This window comes from Scyliorhinus canicula, chromosome 19 (assembly GCF_902713615.1).
Source record: "Scyliorhinus canicula chromosome 19, sScyCan1.1, whole genome shotgun sequence".
Lineage (NCBI taxonomy): Eukaryota > Metazoa > Chordata > Chondrichthyes > Carcharhiniformes > Scyliorhinidae > Scyliorhinus > Scyliorhinus canicula.
Genome location: NC_052164.1, coordinates 54,212,529 through 54,239,985, shown reverse-complemented (window position 1 = coordinate 54,239,985; position 27,457 = coordinate 54,212,529). Strand labels below are relative to the sequence as shown.

Sequence of the window (27,457 nt, the reverse complement as noted above, 5' to 3'; positions counted from 1 at the left end):
GTACAGTTCCACACACACTGACTCTCACTGGGGTACGGGTTCCACGCACACTGACTCTCACTGGAGAACAGGTTCCACACACACTGACTCTAACTGGGGTACAGTTCCATGCACACTGACTCTAACTGGGGTACAGTTCCACACACACTGACTCTCACTGGGGAACAGGTTCCACACACACTGACTCTCACTGGGGTACGGGTTCCACACACACTGACTCCTACTTGGGTACGGGTTCCACACACACTGACTCTCACTGGGGTACGGGTTCCACACACACTGGCTCTCACTGGGGTAAGGGTTCCACACACACTGACTCACACTGGGGTACGGGTTCCACACACACTGACTCCCACTGGGGTACGGGTTCCACGCACACTGACTCTCACTGGGGTGCAGTTCCAGACACACTGACTCTCACTGGGGTACGGGTTCCACACACACTGGCTCTCACTGGGGTGCAGTTCCACACACACTGACTCTCACTGGGGTACGGGTTCCACACACACTGACTCCTACTTGGGTACGGGTTCCACACACACTGACTCTCACAGGGGAACAGGTTCCACACACACTGGCTCTCACTGGGGTACGGGTTCCACACACACTGGCTCTCACCGGGGTACAGTTCCACACACACTGACTCACACTGGGGTACGGGTTCCACACACACTGACTCTCACTGGGGTACGGGTTCCACACACACTGACTCTCACTGGGGTGCAGTTCCAGACACACTGACTCTCACTCGGGAACTGGTTCCACACACACTGACTTTAACTGGGGAACAGGTTACACACACACTGACTCTAACTGGGGAACAGGTTACACACACACTGACTCTAACTGGGGTAAGGGTTCCACACACACTGACTCTCACTGGGGTACGGGTTCCACACACACTGACTCTCACTCGGGAACTGGTTCCACACACACTGACTTTAACTGGGGAACAGGTTACACACAAACTGACTCTAACTGGGGAACAGGTTACACACACACTGACTCTAACTGGGGTACAGCTCCACACACACTGACTCTCACTGGGGAACAGGTTCCACACACACTGGCTCTCACTGGGGTGTAGTTCCACACACACTGGCTCTCACTGGGGTACGGGTTCCACACACACTGACTCACTGGAGTATGGGTTCCACACACACTGACTCGCACTGGGGTATGGGTTCCACACACACTGACTCTCACTGGGGTACGGGTTCCACACACACCCTGACTCTCACTGGGGTACGATTCCACACACACTGACTCTCACTGGGGTACAGCTCCACACTTACTGACTTCCACTGGGGTACGGGTTTCATAAACACACCGACTCCCACTAGGATGTGGATCCCACACACACTGACTCCCACTACGGTACAGCTCCACACTTACTGACTCTCACTGAGGTTTGGGTTCCACACACATTGACTCTTACTTCATAGAATCATAGAATTTACAGTGCAAAAGGAGGCCTATCAGCCCATCGAGTCTGCACGACCCTTGGAAAGAGCATCCTATGCCTCCACCCTATACCCGCAACCTCACCTAATCTTTTTGGACACTAAGGGTAATTTATCATGGCCAATCCACCTAACCAGCACATCTTTGGACTGTGGGAGGAAACCGGAGCACCCGGAGGAAACCCACACTACACGGGGAGAACGTGCAGACTCCGCACAGACAGTGACCCAAGCCGGGAATTGAACCAGTGACTCTGGAGCTGTGAAGCAACTGTGCTAACCACTGTGCTACCGTGCTGCCAAGTACTCATCCTGACTCCCACTGGGGTATGGGTTCCACACACACTGAAAGCCACTTGGGTTCCATACATACCGACTCGGAAGGAGGTACAATACCACAAACCCTGTCTCTCACTGGTATAGAGTTGCACACACACTGACTCTCACTGGGGTACGGGTTCCACACACACTGACTCTCACTCGGGAACTGGTTCCACACACACTGACTCCCACTGGGGTATGGATCCCACAAACACTGACTCTCACTGGGGTATGGGTTCCACACTCACTGACTCTCACCGGGGTACAGTTCCACACACACTGACTCTCACTGGGGTACGGGGTCCACACACACTGACTCTCACTGGGGTACAGTTCCACAAACACTGACTCTCACTGGGGTATGGGTTCCACACACACGGACTCTCACTGGGGTACAGTTCCACACACACTGACTCTCACTGGGGTACGGGTTCCAACACAGTGACCTTCTCTGGGGTATGGGTTCCACACACACTGACTCCCACTGTGGTATGGATCCCACACTCACTGACTCTCACTGGGGTACGGGTTACACACACTGGCTCTCACTGGGGTGCAGTTCCACACACTGACTCCCACTGGGGTACGGGATCCACACACACTGACACTCACTGGGGTACGGGTTCCACACACACTGGCTCTCACTGGGGTAAGGGTCCCACACACACTGACTCACACTGGGGTACGGGTTCCACACACACTGACTCCCAGTGGGGTATGGGTTCCACACACACTGACTCTCACTGGGGTACGGGTTCACACACACTGGCTTTCACTGGGGTGCAGTTCCAGACACACTGACTTTCACTGGGGTACGGTTCCATGCACACTGACTCTAACTGGGGTACAGCTCCACACACACTGACTCTCACTGGGGTACGGGTTCCACACACACTGACTCTCACTGGGGTACAGTTCCACACACACTGACTCTCACTGGGGTACGGGTTCCACGCACACTGACTCTCACTGGGGAACAGGTTCCACACACACTGACTCTCACTGGGGTACGGGTTCCACACACACTGGCTCTCACTGGGGTAAGGGTTCCACACACGCTGACTCCTACTTGGGTACGGGTTCCACACACACTGACTCTCACTGGGGTACGGGTTCCACACACACTGGCTCTCACTGGGGTAAGGGTTCCACACACACTGACTCACACTGGGGTACGGGTTCCACACACACTGACTCCCACTGGGGTACGGGTTCCACGCACACTGACTCTCACTGGGGTGCAGTTCCAGACACACTGACTCTCACTGGGGTACGGGTTCCACACACACTGGCTCTCACTGGGGTGCAGTTCCACACACACTGACTCTCACTGGGGTACGGGTTCCACACACACTGACTCCTACTTGGGTATGGGTTCCACACACACTGACTCTCACAGGGGAACAGGTTCCACACACACTGGCTCTCACTGGGGTACGGGTTCCACACACACTGACTCACACTGGGGTACGGGTTCCACATACACTGACTCTCACTGGGGTACGGGTTCCACACACACTGACTCTCACTGGGGTACGGGTTCCACACACACTGACTCCCACTGGGGTACGGGTTCCACACACACTGACTCTCACTGGGGTGCAGTTCCAGACACACTGACTCTAACTGGGGAACAGGTTACACACACACTGACTCTCACTGGGGTAAGGGTTCCACACACACTGACTTTAACTGGGGAACAGGTTACACACACACTGACTCTAACTGGGGAACAGGTTCCACACACACTGACTCTAACTGGGGTACAGTTCCATGCACACTGACTCTAACTGGGGAACAGGTTCCACACACATTGACTCTCACTGGGGAACAGGTTCCACACACACTGACTCTCACTGGGGAACAGGTTCCACACACACTGGCTCTCACTGGGGTGTAGTTCCACACACACTGGCTCTCACTGGGGTACGGGTTCCACACACACTGACTCACTGGAGTATGGGTTCCACACACACTGACTCGCACTGGGGTATGGGTTCCACACACACTGACTCCGATTGGCGTACGGGTTCCACATACACTGACTCTCACTGGGGTATGGGTTCCACACACACTGACTCCGATTGGCGTACGGGTTCCACACACACTGACTCTCACTGGGGTATGGGTTCCACACACACTGACTCTCACTGGGGTATGGGTTCCACACACACTGACTCCGATTGGCGTACGGGTTCCACATACTAGCACTCACTTGGATGCATTTCCACGCACATGACGTTCACTGGGATATGGATTCCAAACATATGAGGTACGGGTTTCACACACATTGACTCCCACCAGGGTACGGGTTCCACACACACTAACTCTCAGTGGGGTACGGGTTCCACACACACTGACTCTCACTGGGATACGGGTTCCACACACACCCTGACTCTCACTGGGGTACGATTCCACACTTGCTGACTTCCACTGGGGTACGGGTTTCATAAACACACCGACTCCCACTAGGATGTGGATCCCACACACACTGACTCCCACTACGGTACAGCTCCACACTTACTGACTCTCACTGAGGTTTGGGTTCCACACACATTGACTCTTACTTCATAGAATCATAGAATTTACAGTGCTAAAGGAGGCCTATCAGCCCATCGAGTCTGCACGACCCTTGGAAAGAGCATCCTATGCCTCCACCCTATACCCGCAACCTCACCTAATCTTTTTGGACACTAAGGGTAATTTATCATGGCCAATTCACCTACCCAGCACATCTTTGGACTGTGGGAGGAAACCGGAGCACCCGGAGGAAACCCACACTACACGGGGAGAACGTGCAGACTCCGCACAGACAGTGACCCAAGCCGGGAATTGAACCAGTGACTCTGGAGCTGTGAAGCAACTGTGCTAACCACTGTGCTACCGTGCTGCCCAGTACTCATCCTGACTCCCACTGGGGTATGGGTTCCACACATACTGAAAGCCACTTGGGTACAGGTTCCATACATACCGACTCGCACGGAGGTACAATACCACAAACCCTGTCTCTCACTGGGATAGAGTTGCACACACACTGACTCTCACTGGGGTACGGGTTCCACGCACACTGACTCTCACTGGGGTACGGGTTCCACACACACTGACTCTCACTGGGGTACGGGTTCCACACACACTGACTCTCACTCGGGAACTGGTTCCACACACACTGACTCTCACTTGGGTATGGGTTCCCCACACACTGACTCTCACTGGGGTACGGGTTCCAACACAGTGACCTTCTCTGGGGTACAGTTCCACAAACACTGACTCTCACTGGGGTATGGGTTCCACACTCACTGACTCTCACTGGGGCACAGTTCCACACACACTGACTCTCACTGGGGTACGGGGTCCACACACACTGACTCTCACTGGGGTACAGTTCCACAAACACTGACTCTCACTGGGGTATGGGTTCCACACTCACTGACTCTCACTGGGGTACAGTTCCACAAACACTGACTCTCACTGGGGTATGGGTTCCACACTCACTGACTCTCACTGGGGTACAGTTCCACAAACACTGACTCTCACTGGGGTATGGGTTCCACACTCACTGAATCTCACTGTGGTACAGTTCCACACACACTGACTCTCACTGGGGTACGGGGTCCACACACGCTGACTCTCACTGGGGTACAGTTCCACAAACACTGACTCTCACTGGGGTATGGGTTCCACACAGACGGACTCTCACTGGGGTACAGTTCCACACACACTGACTCTCACTGGGGTATGGGTTCCACACAGACGGACTCTCACTGGGGTACAGTTCCACACACACTGACTCTCACTGGGGTACGGGTTCCAACACAGTGACCTTCTCTGGGGTATGGGTTCCACACACACTGACTCCCACTGGGGTATGGATCCCACACTCACTGACTCTCACTGGTGTACGGGTTCCACACTCACTGACTCTCACTGGGATACAGTTCCACGCACACTGACTCTCACTTGGATACAGTTCCACGCACACTGACTCTCACTGGGATACAGTTCCACGCACACTGACTCACATTATGGTACGTTTTCCACACAGATTGACTCTCACTGGGGTATGGTTCCGCACACACGGGTTCCACACGCACTGACTCTCATTGGGAGACAGTTCGATAAATGTCTGATATCTCGCTCCTTTGCTATTCTGCCTGTGTGAATCTGCCTGTCCTTAACCCGTGGACAATGTTAGTGCCATTTATATTTGCCAGTGGAGTGCACAGGGAGGTTACTGTGCTTTCTTTACGCACAATCTCTTCACTACAGTGTTTGACATTCTCCCTTTCTCACACTGCCACGCAATGACCTCCTCCCAAACAATCGAGGATTCACCGTCCGAATAATATCACAAAGAATTCCGACAGAGAAGCTTTTATTCCAGCAGTCTGGGTTGATGCCAATTCGAATTGTGTTCACCACTTCTACATTCCATTGACAAGCACATTGACATGAAAGTGCGACATGGTTTACTCACGGTGCATGGTGAGATTCACTTTCAGACAAGAACGGGAATCATTGTGGGAGCCGATCTTTGAGGCGGAGGAGCAGAGCAGGCTGAGAACCACCACCAGCCAATGTGGGTGTGTTCAGTGCCGAGCAGTGCCAAGTATTAGATAAGTGTCTATTATGGGCTGGGTTGGATTACACGGAAGCCGGCAGGAACTGCAGTTGGGTTAGATTGCAGAGAAAGGACTGACAGGAGTGTGACATGTCGTTCTAATTAATGCAGCAAACAGGAATGGGCAAATGTTCAGCCTGCTAAAGAAAAAGAGAAATAAAATACATCTCCTGTGCTGCTGGAAGGATCAGAATGGCTGCAGCACACAGCATGCATTCAGAGAGACAGCAGCGTACTACATCCTGACAATTTCTCAGCTGGATGGGTCTGGAAGCTATTGGATAAATAATCTCTAAGAGGGAGGGCGGTGGTGTTGGTTTGTTTAAAATGCTGAGCACAGTGCAACTAGAGGCTCCTTCAGGCAGACGCACACTAATAATGCTAACAACAGTACAAGAAGGCAACTCACACCACCTTCTGAAGGGCAACTAGGGACGGGCAATAAATACTGGCCTAACCAGCAACGCCCACATCCCATAAATGAATTTAAAAAAAACAGACTTTCAATTACTGATGCTTCCAGTTGATGTGCCGTGTTCAGTAGCCGAACATTCGCTAGACATGATCTGGACATTTAATCTGGAAGTGCGTCAACCAATACCTTGCTGGAATAAGAACAGATAGTGCAGGAAAAACTCAGTTGGTCTGGCAGCATCTGTGGACGAGAAATAGAGGGCGAGATTCTCCCATATGGGGAGAAATCGTAAGGCTGGCGTCAAATCCGGGCGGGTTTGACGCCAGCCCCCCCTACCCGACCGGGAACCGATTCTGGTCCCCGGTCGGGGCTAGCAGCCCGACGCCGTAAGCTCCGGCATCACGGGCTTAACGAATTTCGTTAAGCCCGCTTGCCCGAGTTAGCGCCGGCTGACGCGTCATATGACGTCAGCCGCGCATGCGCGGATTGGAAGACTCCAACCCGCGCATGCGCGGATGACGTCATCGCGTATTTGCGCGAAACCCGCGCATGCGCGGGCCGGGATGCCCCCTCAGCCGCCCCGCGAATGGATACTGCGGGGCGGCGGAAGGACAAATAGTGCGCGGGCATCGGGCCCGCTGCCCGCGTTCGGTGCCCACCGATCGCGGGCCCATGGCACCCTTGGCACGGCCGTGGTACTGCCGTGCCAATCGGTGCCATGGTTATAAAATGCGAGTGTTTACGGCCGTTTCTATGAACGGCCAGACCAGGTGTGTTTGCCATTCGTAAAAACAGCCGTAAAGGGCTGGGAACTCGGCCCATCTATCAGCTGTGAATCGCTGCCGGCCGTAAAAAAACGGCGGCAGCGATTCGTGTTGGGAGTTGGGCGGGGGGGGGGGGAGAGAATAGCGGGAGGGCGTCCGAACAGCGTGGCCGTAAAATTTTACGAGCTACGCTATTCTCCGCACCGTCGGGAGTGCGGAGAATCTCGCCCAGAGTTTTGAAATTTTTTTTTAGATCAAGGTAGCACCTGTTATTATTCATTTTTTAAATGTTTTTTTTCCCAATGAAGTGGCAATTTAACGTGGCCAATCTACCTACCCTGCACACCTTTGGGTTGTGGAGGTGAGACAAAGGAGAATATGCAAACTCCAAACCGACAGTGACCGGGTCTGGGATCGAACCCGGGTCCTCAGCAGTGAGGCAGCAGTGTCCTTTTCGGGACCCTGACGTTAACTCTGTTCCTCCCTCTACAGATGCTGCCAGACCGTCTGAGCTTTTCCTGCATTTTCTGTTTTTAATTCAGATTCCCAACATCCACAATATTTTGCTTTAACTTTAGTCCCCCTGCTGGATAAGTCCAAGAGCCCTTCAGTGGGTGTGGCCCCCAGCTCACTTCCCCATTTCAGCAGCAATTGGCAGCCCTACATTGTGGTGTTCCCTGCAGCTGATACTGAAAGATCTGGGAAACAAACTGGCTTCAGGCTGGTACAGTTTGTTACTCCTTCACCTGTCTTATCCTACATTCCACACTGGCGTTTGGACTGCCCATATTCCCACAACCGTTGATCATTGGAAACACAGTTCCTTAAAAATCACACAAGACTTTGCAAATCAGCTCAGTGGATTGAGTAAGGAGGTCATGGTCTTGCACTGAGGCTTTCTGCAGGAGCCAACATTTGCTGATCTTGCTGTACACAGTGTTATACCCAGAAACACATTGTGTTATTCCACAACAGATAGAGGATAACATTGGGCTGATTCGTGGCAAGTAACATTCATGCTGCACAAGTTCCAGGCAATGGCAATCTCCAACAAGAGAGGATCTAACCATCACCCCTTGATATTCAATGGTATTACCATTGCTGCACCCTCCACCATCAACATTCTGGGAGTTACCATTGACCGGAGTAGCCATATAAATACTGTGGCTACAAGAGCAAGTGTGAGCAAGTGTGCCGAAAAAGAGAAAGGGGTCATGTATTGAGGGATGATTATAATCTCATTATATAAAGGAGCCTTGAGGGAAGAATGGCCATAATACAGCGGAACTTTTGAGTCAGTTTGAAAGTGACATAGTCTTAACATAGAAACATAGAAAATAGGAGCAGGAGGAGGCCAAATCTAAGCAAAGGTACAATGGACAAATTGGCTGTAGGTTGGGAAAATATATTAAAATGTATGCCGTTTCTGACAAATGTACTTTCCTTTTAGGCATAAAAACCCAACAGGAAAAGTGAATCAACCATGGCTAATCAAGGATGTTAAAGATTGTAATCGATCAAAGGAAAATGTTTATAAAGTTACCAAAAACGTTGTAAGAGTAAGGATTGGGAGCTTTTTAGAATTCAACAAAGGAAGACCAAGAAACTGATAAAGAATTGGAGAATAGAACAGTAGAGGAAACAAATGTTTACGAGGATGCTACCAGGACTTGATGGTCTAAGCTACAAGGCTGGATAGACTGGGACTGTTTTCCCTGGAGCATAGGAGGCTTAGGGGTGAACTTATAGAGGTCTGTAAAATAATGAGGGGCATAGAGAAGGTAGATAGTCCACATCTTTTCCCAAAGGTAGAGGAGTGTAGAATTAGAGGGCATAGGTTGAAGGTGAGAGGGGAGAGATACAAAAGAGACCAGAGGGGAAATGTCTTCACACAGAGGGTGATGAGTGTCTGGAATGAGCTGCCAGAGGCAGTGGTAGAGGCAGGTACAATTTTTTCCTTTAACAAACAGTTAGACACTTATATGGGCAGGGTGGGTATAAAGGGATATGGGCCAAATGCGGGCAAGTGGGACTAGCTTAGTGATAGAAACTGGGCAGCATAGACAAGCTGGGCCAAAGGGCCTGTTTCCATGCTGGAGTCATCTATGACTCTAAATAAGAAACATAAAACCAGACTGGAAAAGTTTCTATGCATATGCCAAATGGAAAAGATTAGCAAAAACACATGTGTGCCCACCACAGGAAGAGACAGATAATTTATAATGGAGAACAGGAAAATGGTTAAGAAATGAAATATTTTGCTTCTTTCTTCAAGGAGGAAGATACAAAAGAGCTCCCAGGGATAAATAAAATGTAGCCATAGTGCCAGATGAACATAGGCTGTTTTCCCCATTGAGGGGGAGAGCTGACTGGTCTTATGCAATGAGATAGGATTAATTAATGACCTCATAATAAATACATCCTTAGGTAGCAGTGATCATAATATGATTACATTTTGCATTCCATTGGAGGGAGAGAAGAATGGGTCCAAGACAATATAGGATTCATATTGATTGGTAGGTGATGGTCATCATAGATATGGTGGGCTGATGGGCCTGTATCTGTGCTGCATGACTATGACTAGTATTTTAATTGTAAATAAGGGCTATTATAACTCTCATATTTCTCTTCCTCAAAAGGCAGAGGAGTCAGAACCTCTGAATGTTTAAAAAAATTAATTTAGAGTGCCCAATTCAATTTTTTCCCATTAAGGGGCAATTTAGGGTGGCTAATCCACCTACTCTGCACATCTTTGGGTTGTGGGAGTGAAACCCACGCAGACACGGGGAGAATGTGCAAACTCCACATGGAGAGTGACCAAGAGCCGGGATTGAACCTAGGAGCTGACCACTGCGCCCTATCTTTGAATGTTTTCAAGACAAAGATAGACAGGGAAGGTGGTGGCAGTCTGCCTCTCACTTCTGTCCCATGGGTGGAAAGGTTGGCCTGGGGCAGGGTCTTGGGGCTGTGGTGGCTTTTGAGGGGGAGTGGGGATTCAGGTCACATTAGGCCCCTGAGATGTAGTCCTCATTGCACAATCAGGGATCAACCAGGCGGATAGTGGTAGGTTGTCTAAAAGCCAGGAGTAAGACTTTGTCAAATAATGAGGAGCACCAGAGCTCATCTCACAGCGAGTCATCATCATCCTCCGTCCTGTGGACAAGATCCGCTGATACTGTCAGCCTAGGACAACACCCTGTGGTGATGCTGGTAGGACCCTTGGAAAGGGGAGGGAGAGCTGTGGTCATAGGAAGGGTGATGGGCTAAGAAACTGAGGGAAAGTTGGTGGGGACAGGGGCGTGGGGGGATTGCAATGGTGATGGAGAGGCCAGAAATTTGGCTTCCTAGTCAGCAAATCAGGTTCTCCATTGATCTACAGCCCTGAAAGACTGGTTCTGTGGCTTGTCAAGCCGGCCCCAGGTCTTTGCCTGCCTCATCCTGGACACCGTCCTCATCCAATGAGGCCTGTTGATCTCCCCCCTCCTCCAGTGTATAGCCCTGCTGCTGCACAATGTTGAGCAGGCCACCACAATGTGAGAAACCCTCTGGGGGTGATATTGGACAGCCCCACCAAAGTAGTCCAGGCAGCGGAAGCGCCCCTTAAGGAGACTGATGCACTGCTCGATGATGTTCCTGGTTGCTGAGTGAGAATTGTTATAATGCCTCTCCACCTCAGTCTGGGGCCTCCACACAGGTATCATCAACCATGACCTCAGTGGGTAGGACACCTCACCCACGAGCCAACCCCTCACCCAAGGGAGTGCCTCAATAGTGCCAGGAACCTCCAAGTGTGCCAGGATGTGTGCTTCATGCACGCTGCCTGGGTATTGTGCACAGATATGCATGATGTGCAGCTAGTGATCACACACCAATTGCACATTTAGTGAGTGGAACCCCTTCCTGTTACTCTAGGGCACCCTCTGTCAAGCCAGTACTCTGAGGGTGACATGTGAGCCATCAATAGCCCGCTGGACTTGGGGCATGCCAGCGATAGCAACAAGTCCAGCAGCCCGGGCATCCTATTAGGCCTGGTCCAGGTTAAAGGAGATGTAGGTAACTGCCTGGGCACATAGGACAACCGTGCCATCTCAAATGCAGCTGTGCGTGGATGTTGCAAAATTCCACACATGTTCCTGCTCTAGCCTTGAAACGAGATTGAGGCATAGACGTTGAGGGCAACTTCACCTTGGCGGTCACCTGGAGCAAGCGTCTTCTTCCTAGCCCTCACGGTACCAGGTCCATCACCATCTGACACAGGTGGCACACAATCTCCTTGGGGAGGTGGAGTTGATGTATAGAGGCACGTCCTACACTCATACCCAGTGATTTGAATATTTACTTGGAGGGCTGGAGAAATCACCTGATCATCAGGAGTGAGTTTGTAGATTGTCTCACTAGTGAGGCTGTTACTCTGAGAGGGGCTGTGTGCCAGGAATGTGCACTGTTGCAGGTATCCTTTGTGTGGGGTTCGCTCTGTTAATCTCCTGCTGCCTCTGCTGTGGAGCTGTGCATCTAAGGAGTGCAATGAAGAGTCCCAACACCCAGTGTTCTGGTGATTGAGACTGGCTACACCCTTCCCCTTGATTATACTGTGGATACACAAGGGCTTCCAGATGATGTAGGTGGATATGATCATGATCAGGAGACCTCAGGCTATTTCCAGGATACTGGCAGCAGTCAACAGTTCAAACAGTCAGGAGCCTGTAAGTAACCCCTAAGGGGTGAATTGCTCGTTTTTTACAGCAGAAATGAGAGGTTCAGCGACGGCACCCGATCCAGGGGGGCTGAACCAGAGACTGGAGACATGTGTGCCACTCAGTGCCGATCCATTTTTGTTCGGGATTCCTGAATGTAGCGGCGGGAAGTGGAAAATTCCGCCCAGTGACAGCTTCATAGTGGTCAGTGAAAGTTACGACCAATTGCAAGTTCAGCTGGTGTCTTTCCAGTCAAAGAGTGTTGGGTATTTGCAAAGTACAAGAGAAATGGATTGTGCTAATGTTTTCCCCGCTGACATACCCGTTCCCAGACTTTTCTTTTCATCCAGGAAACCTGGCGCAAAACGACCACCGATTCCCTTCCCTGCTCCGTTGGGGGGGAGGGGGGGGGGGGTCCTGGCGCTAGGAGCCAGGTAGCGTAGAGCTCCCAGCTCTAGTTACTGATATGGCCCAGAGCATTGCCGGGCCAGAGCATTGGTCCGCGGACCTGGACCCCAAAATTAGTCCTCCCCTTCGGCCGCTCACGCGCCCTGGGCTGCCCCCAACAATGCCCCCAGCCCAAAATGAAGCCACCCCTGAGTGAGAATTGTTATAATGCCTCTCAGGGTCGGCCCTCCCCTGACTGTGGCGGTGCTGGACTGAGTTCCCGAATGGTGAGAGCACACGTGTCCCACGCTGTTGGGAACTTGGCCGGTCGGAGAATCGCGGGGCGCGCCTCAGGTAATGGCCTGAGGCCGTGGATACAGCGGGCGGTGTAGAGTGCTAGAGTATGCGATTTTGCCATTGGGAATCGGAGAATCCTGCCCACTGTTCCCCATTGACCTTGGCGATAGTCTCTGCAAAGCCACATTTTGTGAACAACTCAATCAGAATATCAATGACCAAATTGGCTGTAAAGGAATTTGCTGTAGCGATTTCCAACCACTTGCCACGTGGACCATGAACAACAAACTAAACAATGTTGATTTCTTGGGTCTGGTTGCTCTTCTCCAAAAATATCTACTTGGAGTTGTTCCCATGGTTTTGTTGGTCATGGTTGCAAAGTTGTAGGACTTTATTGAACAGATTTTTTGCTGAGTGTACGAACTATGCAGTTTCTAAGGAACTCCTCCATTCAGCGATCTATTGTTGATCAGCAGACTGCTACATGGGATTGGTGTTTAAGCCTTAACCACACCCAAATAGCCTTGATGGACAAGATTCCATACCTGTTGAATGCTTGTAGAGTCTTTGGGAAAAAGACTAGAGACTTCAACAAAGCCAACCTCAAGAGTGTACTGCCAAAATTCCACCAGCACATCTCCTGTCCCACCAGGGGTGACAACACTCTTGACCACTGCTACTCAAAAATCAAAGGCGCCTACCGTTCCATTCCCCGACCGCACTTTGGGAAATCAGACCAGATGACGGTGCTCCTTCTCCTGGCATACAAGCAGAAACTCAAGCGGGGAAATCCAGCTAAGAAGGTTGTGCAGTGCTGGTCCGAGGAGACAGAAGAGCTCTTACGTGAATGCTTAGAGACAGTGGACTGGTCCATATTTAAGAACTCAGCGACTAACTTAAATGAGTATGCCACCACCGTCACAGACTTCATCAGCAAATGTGTGGACGACTGCGTGCCAAAGAAAGCAGTACGTACGTTCCCCAACCGGAAACCATGGCTCAACCGCGAGATTGACTCCCTACTGAAGGACAGATCTGAGGCGTTCAAGGCAGACAACCCTGTCCTATACAAGAAACCCAGGTACGACCTCCGCAAAGCCATCCGAGATGCCAAGAGAGAATATCAAACCAAGCTAGAGCCACAGACAGGCTCTCGGCGGTTGTGGCAAGGAATAAGCAACATAATGGGCTACAAAGCGAAGCCGAGCAGTATCTCTGGCAGCAGCGCACCCCTCCCCGATGAACTTAATGCATTCTATGCTCGGTTTGAGCAGGTAACCAACAATCCGCTGTCGAGTGCCCCAGCAGCCCATAATTCACCCATACCCACCATCACAGTTTCCGAAGTCAGATCGGCCTTCCTGAAGTGAACCCACGGAAGGCGACGGGCCCGGACGGGATCACTGGTCGTGCACTCAGAGCCTGCGCATACCAGCTGGCAGAGGTATTCACAGACATCTTTAACCTGTCCCTACTCCACTCTGAGGTTCCCACCTGCTTCAAGAAGACCACCATCATACCGGTACCAAAGAAGAACCAGGCAACATGCCTCAATGACTACCGCCCGGTGGCCTTGACGTCAGTTGTAATGAAGTACTTTGAGAGGCGGATAATGAAGCGCATCACCTCCATACTCCTGGAACGCTATAACCCACTTCAATTTGCATACCGTCGCAACTGGTCCACATCAGACGCCATTTCCCTGGACCTACAAGCATCCCTAGAGCATCTTGAAAACAAGGACTCCTACATCAGACTCCTATTTATTGACTACAGCTCTGCCTTCAACACCATAATCCCAGCCAAGCTCATATCAAAGCTCCAAAACCTAGGACTTGGCTCTCCACTCTGCAACTGGATGCTTGACTTTCTGACCAACAGACCACAATCACTAAGAATGAACACCAACACCTCCTCCACAATAGTCCTCAATACCGGTGCCCCACAAGGCTGCGTACTTAGCCCCCTACTCTACTCCCTGTACACACACGACTGGGTCGCAAAACTTGGTTCCAACTCCATCTACAAGTTTGCTGACGATACGACCATAGTGGGCCGGATCTTGAATAACGATGAGTCCGAATACAGGAGGGAGATAGATAACCTAGCGGAGTTGTGTAACGACAACAATCTCTCCCTCAATGCCAGCAAAACTAAAGAGCTGGTCATCGACTTCAGGAAGCAAAGTACTGTACACACCCTGTCAGCATCAACGGGGCCGAGGTGGAGATGGTTAGCAGTTTCAAATTCCTAGGGGTGCACATCTCCAAAAATCTGTCCTGGTCCACTCACGTCGACGCTATCACCAAGAAAGCACAACAGCGCCTATGCTTCCTCAGGAAACTAAGGAAATTCGGCATGTCCACATTAACCCTTACCAACTTTTACAGATGCACTATAGAAAGCATCCTATCGGGCTGCATCACAGCCTGGTATGGCAACTGCTCGGCCCAGGACCGCAAGGAACTTCAGAGAGTCGTGAATACCGCCCAGTCCATCACACAAACCTGCCTCCCATCCATGGACTCCATCTACACCTCGCGCTGCCGGGGGAAAGCAGACAGCATAATCAAGGATCCCTCCCACCCGGCTTACTCACTTTTCCAACCTCTTCCATCGGGCAGGAGATTCAGAAGTCTGAGAACACGCACGAACAGACTCAAAAACAGCTTCTTCCCCACTGTCACCAGACTCCTAAATGACCCTCTTATTGACTGACCTCATTAACACTACACCCTGTATGCTTCAACCGATGCCAATGCTTATGTAGTTACATTGTATATCTTGTGTTGCCCTATTATGTATTCGCATATATTTTCTTGAATTTTGTTTAATTCCCTTTTCTTCCATGTACTGAATGATCTGTTGAGCAGCTTGCAGAAAAATACTTTTCACTGTACCTCGGTACACGTGACAATAAACAAATCCAATCCAATCCAATCCAATGAAATGCAGTTGTCATCCGACAACTCATTGCGTTCCCTGTGGTACAGGAATAGTTCTTCCTCTATTTCACGAGGTCATTCAGTATTTAGGTACTGGCTATTTCTGCAGTGTGCTGGCTGTCACTGATCCTCCCTCCAACTTCTCTCATGTAACAAGACCTGGGGTTGGATGCGAAACTATTGTGATCACATAGTCTTTAATGCTGCAAATCGCTTCGCTATCGCCAATGTGTTGTGTGCATCAGTTGTACTTTGATTTGATTTATTATTGTCACATGTATTAGTATACAGTGAAAAGTATTGTTTCTTGCATGCTGTACAAACAATGCATACCGTACATAGGGAAGGAAGGAGAGATTGCAGAATATGTTACAGTTATAGCAAGGTGTAGAGAAAAGATCAACTTAATACAAGGTAGGTCCATTCGAAAGGCTGATGGCAGTAGGGAAGAAGCTGTTCTTGAGTCGGTTGGTGCGTGACCTCAAATTTTGATATCTTTTTCCTGACGGAAGAATATGGAAGAGAGTATGTCCGAGGTTCGTGGGGTCCTTAATTATGCAGGCTGTCTTTCTGAGGCAGCGGGAATTATAGAGTCAATGGATGGGAGGCTGGTTTGCGTGATGGACTAGGCTACATTCACGACCTTTTGTAATTTCCTGCGGTCTTGGTCAGAGCAGGCTCCATACCAAGCTGTGATACAACCAGAAAGAATGCTTTCTATGGCGCATCTGTAGAAATTGGTGAGGGTCGTAGCTGACATGCCAAATTTCCATAGTCTTCTGAGAAAGTAGAGTCGTTGGTGGGCTTTCTTAACTATAGTGTTGGCATGGGGGGGACCAGGACAGGCTGTTGGTGATCTGAGCACCTAAAAATCTTGAAGCTCTCGAGCCTTTCTACTCTGTTCCCATTGATGTAGACAGGGGCATGTACTCCACTACGCTTCCTGAAGTCGATGACAATCTCCTTCATTTTGTTGACATTGAGGTTTTTGTCGTCGCACCAGTTCAGCAGATTCTCTATCTCATTCCTGTACTCTGTCTGATCATTGTTTGAAATCCAACCCACTACGGTGGTGTCATCAGCAAATTTGAAAATTGAGTTGGAGGGGAATTTGAAATGAAATAAAAATCGCTTATTGTCACGAGTAGACCTCAATGAAGTTACTGTGAAAAGCCCCTAGTCGCCACATTCCGGCGCCTGTTCGGGGAGGCTGTTACGGGAATCGAACCGTGCTGCTGGCCTGCTTGGTCTGCTTTCAAAGCCAGCCCAGTGTGCTCCACACAGTCATAGGTGTATAAGGAGTAGAGTAGGAGGCTGAGGACACAGCTTTGTGGGGTACCGGTGATGAGGATGATTGTACAGTTAAGCATGTCAGATACTTGGTGGCGTGACACTGTGAGACATTTGAACTCTGAATGATGAAGATGATCAATCTGTAAATGAGTAAAAGTCGATGGTCAGATCCTGATCACCACTTGGTAAATGGTGCCAAGCGTGAACTTGCCACTGTGATTAAATACTGTGCCATAGTTCACAATAGGAAATACAGGCTAGTGTTTCCCATTCCCTATGTGCGAGTACTTGCATCACGACAATTTTTTTTTTAACAGTGCAGAAGGAGGTCAGTCGTTCCATCGAGTCTGCATTAGAAAGATGAGAAGGGATTGCATGGAAACTTAAAAAATTCTAACAGGATTAGACAGGGTAGATTCAGAAAGAATGTTCCTGATGGTGGGGGAGTCCAGAACTAGGGATCATAGTTTGAGGATAAGGGGTAAACCTTTTAGGACTGAGGTGAGGAAAAATTTCTTCACCCAGAAAATGGTGAATCTATGAAATTCACTACCACAGAAAGTAGTTGAGGCCAAAATGTTGTGTAATTTCAAGAAGGAATTAGATTTTGCTTTTGGGGCTAAAGGGATCAAGGAATATGGGGGAAGGCAGGATCAGAGTATTGAACTTGATGATCAGCCATTATCATAATGAACGGCTGAGCAGGCTCAAAGGGCCAAATGGCCTCTCCTGCTTCTATTTTCTATGTTTCTATGTAACCCACTGAAAAAGCATCCTACCTAGGCCCACATCCCCTCCCTATCCGCATTACCCCATCTAACTTGCACATCTTTGGACACTAAAGGGCAATTTAGCATGGTTAATTCACATAGGTGAAAGGTTGAGGGTGCTAGGCCTTTTCTCATTAGAACGGGGAAGGATGAGGGGCGACTTGATAGAGGTTTATAAGATGATCAGAGGAATAGATAGACAGTCAGAGACTTTTTCCCCGGGTGGAACAAACCATTACAAGGGGACATAAATTTAAGGTGAATGTTGGAAGATGTAGGGGGGATGTCAGAGGTAGGTTCTTCACCCAGAGAGTAGTCGGGGCATGGAATGCACTGCCTGTGGAAGTAGTTGAGTCAGAAACATTAGGGACCTTCAAGCAGCTATTGGATAGGTACATGGATTACGGTAGAATGCTGGGGTGTAGGTTGATTTGTTCTTAATCTAGGACAAAAGTTCGGCACAACATCGTGGGCCGAAGGGCCTGTTCTGTGCTGTATTTCTATGTTCTATAACCCGCACATATTTGGACTGTGAAAAGAAACCGCAGCACTCGGAGAAAGCCCACGCAGACACGGGAGAACATGTAAACTCCACACAAGCACCCAAGGCCAGAATTGAACCCGGGTCCCTGGTGCTGTGAGGCAGCAGTGCCAGCTCCTGTGCCACCATGCCGCTTGGGGGTGATGCTTAAGCAATTGGTCATCTGCTTTCCTCAATGTACTGTGAGAGTATAGCTCCTATGGAGTGGCGATGGTGGCCACCAGCTCCCTCGAGTTCCAGCCTCTGATGATGCCGCGTCTCACAGCCAGCAACCGGAACTAGGCAGCATGGCTGTGCATGTGCCGCCGACAAGTGCATCGGGTCCTCCGGCCCCAGAGGCCCCAGAGGACGTAGTCAGGGGATGTGGTAAGCAGCTGGCTGCCTACACCTCTCATGTGCATCCTGGGGATACACCTACCTGTAGTGGTAGAGCAAGGAAGGCCAAGCACATCGGGAATCACTGAGGGCACTGGGGGGAGGGGTGGTTAGGAGGTAGGGATAAGGAATGGAGTGTATGTTTTGGGGAGGGGAGGGGATGTTGTAGGGCATTGGGAGGTTTGGGGAGGAGGGAGGGTGGGGATAGTGGGGAAGCACCATTGTGAGAGTAGGGCATTAAAATACCCTCACCACAATCAGCCGCCTCTGGCTCTTTGTTCCGTGATGTGGGCCGACTACCAATCCCGTGCCCCATGCCCACCAGACATCCGCCCCCCGCCCTCCCGAGACACCCTGCTCACGCACACCCGGCCACAGGCATGTGCCTGGGGCTAGGGTCCATCCTGGGTGATCAAAGGCTGGCCGCTGTGTCTGTGGTGCTGCCTCCTGCAGTGTTCAAGCATGGTGTCCATGCATCAAGCTGTGATTGGGGTGCTGGGCAATGAGCCCCACAAGCTACCTGGCCCGCCCACCCATTGGAATCTACTTGGGATGTGTAAAGTATAATAATCTTAATAACAATAATCTTTATTCGTATCACAAGTAGGCTTACATTAACACTGCAATGAAGTTACTGCGAAAATCCCCTAGTCGCTACACTTAACGGAGCACCCGGAGGAAATCTACTTAACCACATTTGCCAATTAACCACAAAATGTTCACTTAACCACGATTGCCAGTTCCCTATTGGCAAAAGCCTTCAGCTGCATGGCCAGAGGCCTCTGCGGTCAGTGGGAGTTGTGGGTGGTCAGTGTAGCAGACAGGCAAGGGCTAGGGTTGCCCCCGGTATGGGAACACAAGGTCCAGGGGTTGGTTTAGTGGATCCGCGCACATCTACCCCCACCACCACCACTCCGCAGGGTGCTCCCCCCTTCCCAGCACCAATACTCCAAGCCCTCCACCCCGTCCATGGCCCCGGGCTCATTGCCTGTGAGCGAAGATGGCTGCTCACCTCCTCAGCTCCCTCTAGGTTCACATTTTTCAAAAGGAGTACTAATCAGCGGAAGCGTGACCACTTGCTGGCGAGGTCGCTGAATCACAGGAGCTGTCTCCTGTGGGTTGGATTTGGGTTATCTCCCATTATTAGTATGGAAATAGGGAAATAAGTGAGGATAATCAGTTTCTTGCCATGCTACGGCAAGATCCCGATTTCACTTACGGGAGTGGGTCAGTTTCATTGCAAACGGTTTGGTGGCTGGTGCAGTTTTCATTTTCCACCTCTCCTGCTATTCACCAGTTTCGTTTTGCTTGAGCGACTGTGCAACGAGGCCAGAGAATCAAACCCATTACATTTTGTTCCCTCATCTAAATCATTAATCTATTGTGAATAGCTGGAGTCCCTGTGGTACCCCACTAGTCACTGTCTGCTATTTGGAAAAGGATCTGGTAATTTCTACTCTTTGTTTCCTGTCTGTCAACCAGTTTTCTCTCCATCTCAATACATTACCCCTAATCCCATGCATTTTAATTTTACAAGCTAATCTCTTATGTGGGACTTTGTCAAAAGCCTTCTGAAAGTCCAAATAAATCACATCGACTGGCTACCCCTCACCTCATCTACTATTTACATCCATGAAGAATTCAGATTTGTCAAGCATGATTTCCCCCTTCATAAATCCATGCTGACTCTGTCCGATCCTGCCACTGCTTTCTCAGTGCTCTGCTATAAAATCTTTGACAATGGATTCCAACATATTCTGCACTACCTTACTACCAGGCTTACTCTTTTATAATTCCCTGTTTTCTCCCTACCTTCCTTTTTAAATAGTGGAGTTACATTAGCTACCCTCCAATCTGCAGGAACTGTTCTAGAGTCTATAAAATCTTGAAAGATGACAACCAATTCAATATCTATTGGTGATATTAGCTCATCCACTTTATTGCTAATGCTCCGCGCATTAAGGCACAAAGCCATTAAGCTTGTCTTTTTATCATTTCTTGTCCCACTCCCAGGGCGCGATTCTCCGCTGCCCACAACGGGTCGGAGAATAGCGGAAGGGCCTTCCCGACATTTTTCCCGACCTCCCGCTATTCTCCCCCCCCCCCCCCCCCCCCCCCCCCGAATCACTGCTCGCCGTTTTTTACGGCGAACAGCGATTCTCCCCAGGCCGATGGGCCGAGTTCCCAGGCCTTTACGTCCGTTTTCACGAACGCAAACACACCTGCTCTCACCGTTCGTGAAAACGGCCGCCAAGTGCCGTCCCGGACAACCATGGCACCGAGGCCGTGCCAAGGGTGGCATGGGCCTGCGATCGGTGGGCACCGATCGCGGGCAGCGGGTCCGATACCCGCGCACTCTTTGCTCCTCTTCCGCCGCCCCGCAGGATCAGTCCGTGGAGGCGGCTGAGGGGCATGACGGCCCGCGCATGCGCGGGTTTGACGCATATGCGTGATGACGTCATCGTGCGCGTCAGCCGCACTGCTAGCCCCGACCAGGGGGGAGAATCGGGTTCCGGGAGGGGGCGCGGAGGCTGCCGTGAAACTGGCCGTGTTTCACGGTAGCCTTTACGACTCTCCGCATTTGCGGAGAATCGCGCCCCCAATATTTTTCACTGTGGCCCTGTTTAAATCTGGCCCTTGGTTTCACTGCCTATCGCTTCCCTTTATTCCCCTCTCTTGTCTTTTGTTTTTGTCCTTGATTCCCCCTCCTCTGACTCCTTGCATAGGTTCCCATTTTATTTTAAACCCTCCCCAGCCACTCCAGGATGCCCCCCTAGACATCAGTTCCGGTCCTACCGAGGTGCAACTCATCCAATTTGTGCAGGTCGCACACCTTCCAGAACGGGTCCCAATGCTGCAGGAATTTAAAACCCTCCCCCTCACAATATCTCTTTCGTCATGTGTTCATCCAATATATCCTGCTATTGCTACTCTGACCAGCACGTGGCACTGATAGTAATCTTGCGATTACTACCTTTGAGGTCTGACATCTCAACTTTCTTCCTTCTATAGGACAAATATGAATGCGGAATACAGGGTAGGGTTCTTGGCAATGTGGAGGAGCAGAGAGATCTTGGGGTCTATGTTCATAGTTCTTTGAAAGTTGCCACTCAAGTGGATAGAGCTGTGAAGAAGGCCTATGGTGTGCTAGCATTCATTAGCAGAGGGATTGAATTTAAGAGCCGTGAGGTGATGATGCAGCTGTACAAAACCTTGGTCAGGCCACATTTGGAGTACTGTGTGCAGTTCTGGTCACCTCATTTTAGGAAGGATGTGGAAGCTTTGGAAAAGGTGCAAAGGAGATTTACCAGGATGTTGCCTGGAATGGAGAGTAGGTCTTACGAGGAAAGGTTGAGGGTGCTAGGCCTTTTCTCATTAGAACGGAGAAGGATGAGGGGCGACTTGATAGAGGTTTATAAGATGATCAGGGGAATAGATAGAGTAGACAGTCAGAGACTTTTTCCCCGGGTGGAACACACCATTACAAGGGGACATAAATTTAAGATAAATGGTGGAAGATATAGAGGGGATGTCAGAGGTAGGTTCTTTACCCAGAGAGTAGTGGGGGCATGGAATGCACTGCCTGTGGAAGTAGTTAAGTCGGAAAAGTTAGGGACCTTCAAGCGGCTATTGGATAGGTACTTGGATTAGGGTAGAATAATGGAGTGTAGGTTAACTTCTTAAGGGCAGCACGGTAGCATTGTGGATAGCACAATTGCTTCACAGCTCCAGGGTCCCAAGTTCGATTTTGACTTGGGTCACTGTCTGTGTGGAGTCTGTACATCCTCCCCGTGACTGCGTGGGTTTCCTCCGGGTGCTCCGGTTTCCTCCCACAGTCCAAAGATGTGCAGGTTGGGTGGATTGGCCATGAAAAATTGTCCAAAATTCTATGATTAACCTAGGACAAAAGTTCGGCGCAACATCGTGGGCCGAAGGGCCTGTTCTGTGCTGTATTTCTCTATCTATCTATCTATCTAACTCCTACATACTGCTTTTCGGACCTCATCCCTATTTAGTACCTATGTCATTGGTACTGACGTGTGGCGTCACCATGGCCTGCTCACCTCCCCGTCCAGAACATCCTGTAATGGCTCTGTGGCATCCTTGACCCGAGGGCCAGGCAGGCAACAGACTATCCTGAAACTTGTTTGTGGCCACAGAAAAGTCTATCTGTTCCCCTCACAATTGACTCCCCTATAACTATTGCATTCCCACATTTTTTACTCCTCCCCTCTGCAGCAGAACCAACCATTGTGCAACAATTTGGCTATTTCTGCTTTCCACTGAGAAGTAATTCCCCTCAACAGTATCCAAAGTAGTATATCTGTTTTGCAGGGGAACGGCCACAGGGGATTCCTGCACTGCCTGCCCAGGTCTCTTGCTCTGCCTGTCTTTGGAGTCTGAGCCTGCAATGTGACCACATCTCTATATATGCTATCCATGGCACTCTCCGCCTCAAGGATGATCCACGTTGTGCCCTGCCACCTCTCCAAAACCCGGGCTTCCACAAGCTGTGGCTGGAGATGCATGCTGGCCCCAGGTGCTGGAAATGTTCCTGGCTTCCCACATAGAGCAAGAGGAGCAAACCACATCTTTGAACTCTCCTTCCATGACTTACCCCTTTAAACTAAACCTTTGGCAGATGCTTGATATCAGATTATATCCAATTCTTTCCTAGTCCTTGTTACAACCACTTACAGCCCTTACAGATTATAAACCACAAAATGTATTTTCAAAGTGTAAGTGAGAAAAGTTGTAAAGACTTAAACAAAGGTCGATAAGGATCCACTACTCACCAATCAGCTCTCTCACATGCAGCCTCAACTGCTGCAGCAGGCCAAGACCACTCACCGAAAATTTAACAAGTTACGAAGCAAGGAGAAAAATAAAAAATCCCCCCTTCCCACTCTGTACTGAATTCCCACTCTGATTCAAATTCCTGATACCCACACTAACTCTGGCTGTGTCTCATTTAGGAAGTGTGGGCTTGACTAACAAGGCCAGCATTTGTTGCCCATTCCTAATTACCCTTGAATTCGTTTAGCAAATTGGTCACACCACAGATTAGGATTGCTGAGGGAGAAAGGGAATGGGTGACCAAAAGGCAGAGAAAAAACAGGAATGTAGTGCAGGTGTCCCCTGCGGTAATCTCCCTCTAAAACAGGTATACCATTTTGGATACTGTTGGGGGAGATGGCACACCAGGGGAAGGCAGCAGTAGCCAGCTTCATGACACCGTGGCTGGTTCTGCTGTACAGAAGGGCGGGAAAAAGAGTGGAAGGGCTGTAGTCATAGGGAATTCAATTGTAAGGGGAGTACACAGGCGTTTCTGTGGTCGAAAACGAGACTCCCGAATGGTATGTTGCCTCCCAGGTGCACGGGCCAGGGATGTCTCCGATTGGCTGCAGAACATTCTGAAGGGGAGGGTGAACAGCCAGTTGTCATGGTGCATATAGGCACGAATGATATAGGTAAAAAAACGGGATGAGGTCCGACAAGCAGAATTTAGGGAGTTAGGAGCCAAGTTAAAAAGTCAGACCTCAGAGGTAGTAATCTCAGGATTGCTACCAGTGCCACGTGGTAGTCAGAGTAGAAATGAAAGAATAGGCAGGATGAATGCGTGGCTTGAGAGATGGTGCGGGAGGGAGGGGTGCAGATTTTTGGGACATTGGGACTGGTTCTGGGGGAGGTGGGACTACTACAAATAGGACGGTCTACACCTGGGCTGGACTGGAACCAATATCCTTGGGGGTGCATTTGCTAACGCTGTTGGGGAGGGTTTAAACTAATGTGGCAGGGGGATGGGAACCAAATGAGGAGGTTAGTGGACAGTAAGGAAGTAGTAACTAAAGCCTGCAAGGAACTAGATCATGAAGTCAGCGTGACTAAGGGGAAGAATAGACAGGGAGCAGATGATGAACGCAAAGGGACTGGTGGTCTGAGGTGCATTTGTTTTAATGCGAGAACTGGGGCTGTTTAGCACAGGGCTAAATTGCTGGCTTTGAAAGTAGACCAAGGCAGGCCAGCAGCACAGTTCAATTCCCGTATCAGCCTCCCCGAACAGGCGCCGGAATGTGGCGACTAGGGGCTTTTCACAGTAACTTCATTTGAAGCCGACTTGTGACAATAAGCGATTTTCATTTCATTTCATTTCAAGTGTAGTAGGTAAGGCAGATGGACTTAGGGCTTGGATTAGTACCTGGGATTATGATGTTATTGCTATTACTGAGACTTGGTTGGGCATGATTGGCAACTAAATATCCCAGGATATCGATGCTTCAGGCGGGATAGAGAGTGAGGTAAAAGGGGTAGATTAATTGCATTACTGGTCAGAGAGGATATCACAGCTGTGCTGAAGATGGCACTATGGAGGACTTGAGAAGTGAGGCGATATGGGCAGTGCTCAGAAATAGGAAAGGTGCGGTAACAATGTTGGGGCTGTACTACAGACCTCCCAACAGCGAGCGTGAGATAGAGGTACAAATATGAAACAGATTATGGAAATATGTAGGAGCAACAGGGTGGTGATAATAAGAGATTTTAATTTTCCCAACATTGACTGGGATACACTTAGTGCCAGAGGTCTAGATGGAGCAGAATCTGTAAGGAGCATCCAGGAAGGTTTTCCAGAGCATTATGTAAATAGTCCAACTTGGGAAGGGGCCATACTGGACCTGGTGTTGGGGAATGAGCCCGGCCAGTTGGTTGAAGTTTCAGTCGGGGATTACTTTGGGTATAGTGATCACAATTCCGTAAGTTTTAGAATACTCATGGACAAAGACGAGAATGGTCCTAAAGGAAGAGTGCTAAATTGAGGGAAGGCCAACTATACCAAAATTCGTCCGGAACTGGGGAATGTGGATTGGGAGCAGCCATTTGATATGTGGGAGGCTTTTAATGAGAGGTTGATTAGAATGCAGGACAGACATGTCCCTGTGAAAATGAGGGATAGAAATGGCAAGATTAGGGAACCATGGATGACAGGTCAAAGTGTGAGACTAGCTAAGAGGAACAAGGAAGCATACATAAGGTTTAGGCGACTAAAGACAGACGAAGCTTTGGAAGAATATCGGGAATGTAGGACCAATCTGAAACAAGGAATCAAGAGGGCTAAAAGGGGTCATGAAATATCTTTAGCAAACAGGGTTAAGGAAAATCCCAAAGCCTTTTATTCATATAGAAAGAGCAAGAGGGTAACTAGAGAAAGGGTTGGCCCACTCAAGGACAAAGGAGGAAAGTTATGCGTGGAGTCAGAGAAAATGGGTGAGATTCTTAACGAGTACTTTGCATCGGTATTCACCGAGGAGAGGGACATGACGGGTGTTGAGGTTCGGGATAGATGTTTGATTACTCTAGTCAAGTCAGCATAAGGAGGGAGGATGTGTTGGGTATTCTAAAAGGCATTAAGGTGGACGTCCCCAGGTCCGGATGGGATCTATCCCAGGTTACTGAGGGAAGTGAGAGAGGAAAAAGCTGGGGCCTTAACAGATATCTTTGCAGTATCCTTGATAATTCAGATAATTATAGACCGGTGAGTTTGACGTCAATTGTAGGGAAGCTGCTGGAGAAGATACTGAGGGATAGGATCTATTCCCATTTGGAAGAAAATGGGCTTATCAGTGGTGGGCAACATGGTTTTGTGCAGGGAAGGTCATGTCTTACCAACTTAATAGAATTCTTTGAGGAAGTGACAAAGTTGATTGATGAGGGATGGGCTGTCGATGTCATATACATGGATTTCAGTAAGGCATTTGATAAGGTTCCCCATGGTAGGCTGATGGAGAAAGTGAAGTCTCATGGGGTTCAGGGTGTACTAGCTAGATGGATAAAGAACTGGCTGGGAAACAGGAGACAGAGAGTAGTAGTGGAAGGGAGTTTCTCAAAATGGAGAAAGGTGACTAGTGGCGTTCCACAGGGATCCGTGCTGGGACCACTGTTGTTTGTGATATACAAAAATGATCTGGAGGACGGTATAGGTGGTCTGATTAGCAAGTTTGCAGATGACCCTAAGATTGGTGGAGTAGCAGATAGCGAAGGGGACTGTCAGAGAATACAGCAAAATATAGATAGATTGGAGAGTTGGGCGGAAAAATGGCAGATGGAGTTCAATCCGGGCAAATGCGAGGTGATGCATTTTGGAAGATCCAATTCAAGAGCGAAGTATATGGTAAATGAAAAAGCCCTGGGGAAAATTGATGTTCAGAGAGATCTGGGCGTTCAGGTCCATTGTACCCTGACGGTGGCTGCGCAGGTCGATAGAGTGGTCAAGAAGGCATACGGCATGCTTTCCTTCATCGGAAGGGATATTGAGTACAAGAGTTGGCAGGTCATGTTACAGTTGTATAGGACTTTGGTTCGGCCACATATGGAATACTGCGTGCAGTTCTGGTCGTCACATTACCGAAAGGGTGTGGATGCTTTGGAGAAGGTGCAGAGGAGGTTCGCCAGGATGTTGCCTGGTATGGAGGGTGCTAGCTATGAAGAGAGGTTGAGTAGGTTAGGATTATTTTCATTCGAAAGACGGAGGTTGAGGGGGGACCTCATTGAAGTCTACAAAATCATGAGAAGTATAGA

At 49.7% G+C, this 27,457-nt stretch overlaps 1 protein-coding gene across 5 annotated transcripts in view; it reads right to left on the bottom strand.

Moving 5' to 3' along the window:
• Nucleotides 1-6,547, bottom strand: part of maptb (microtubule-associated protein tau b) — a 149,502-nt gene extending 142,955 nt beyond the window's left edge. For 2 of the 5 annotated variants that reach the window (XM_038778826.1, XM_038778827.1), the window contains exon 1: nt 6,259-6,539. The gene's annotated coding sequence lies outside the window, so the exon portion shown is untranslated. Of the gene's footprint in view, nt 1-6,258 lie in introns of all 5 variants that reach the window. The other 3 variants (XM_038778829.1, XM_038778830.1, XM_038778828.1) reach the window with 3 other exon arrangements.
• Nucleotides 6,548-27,457: the final 20,910 nt, after the last annotated feature.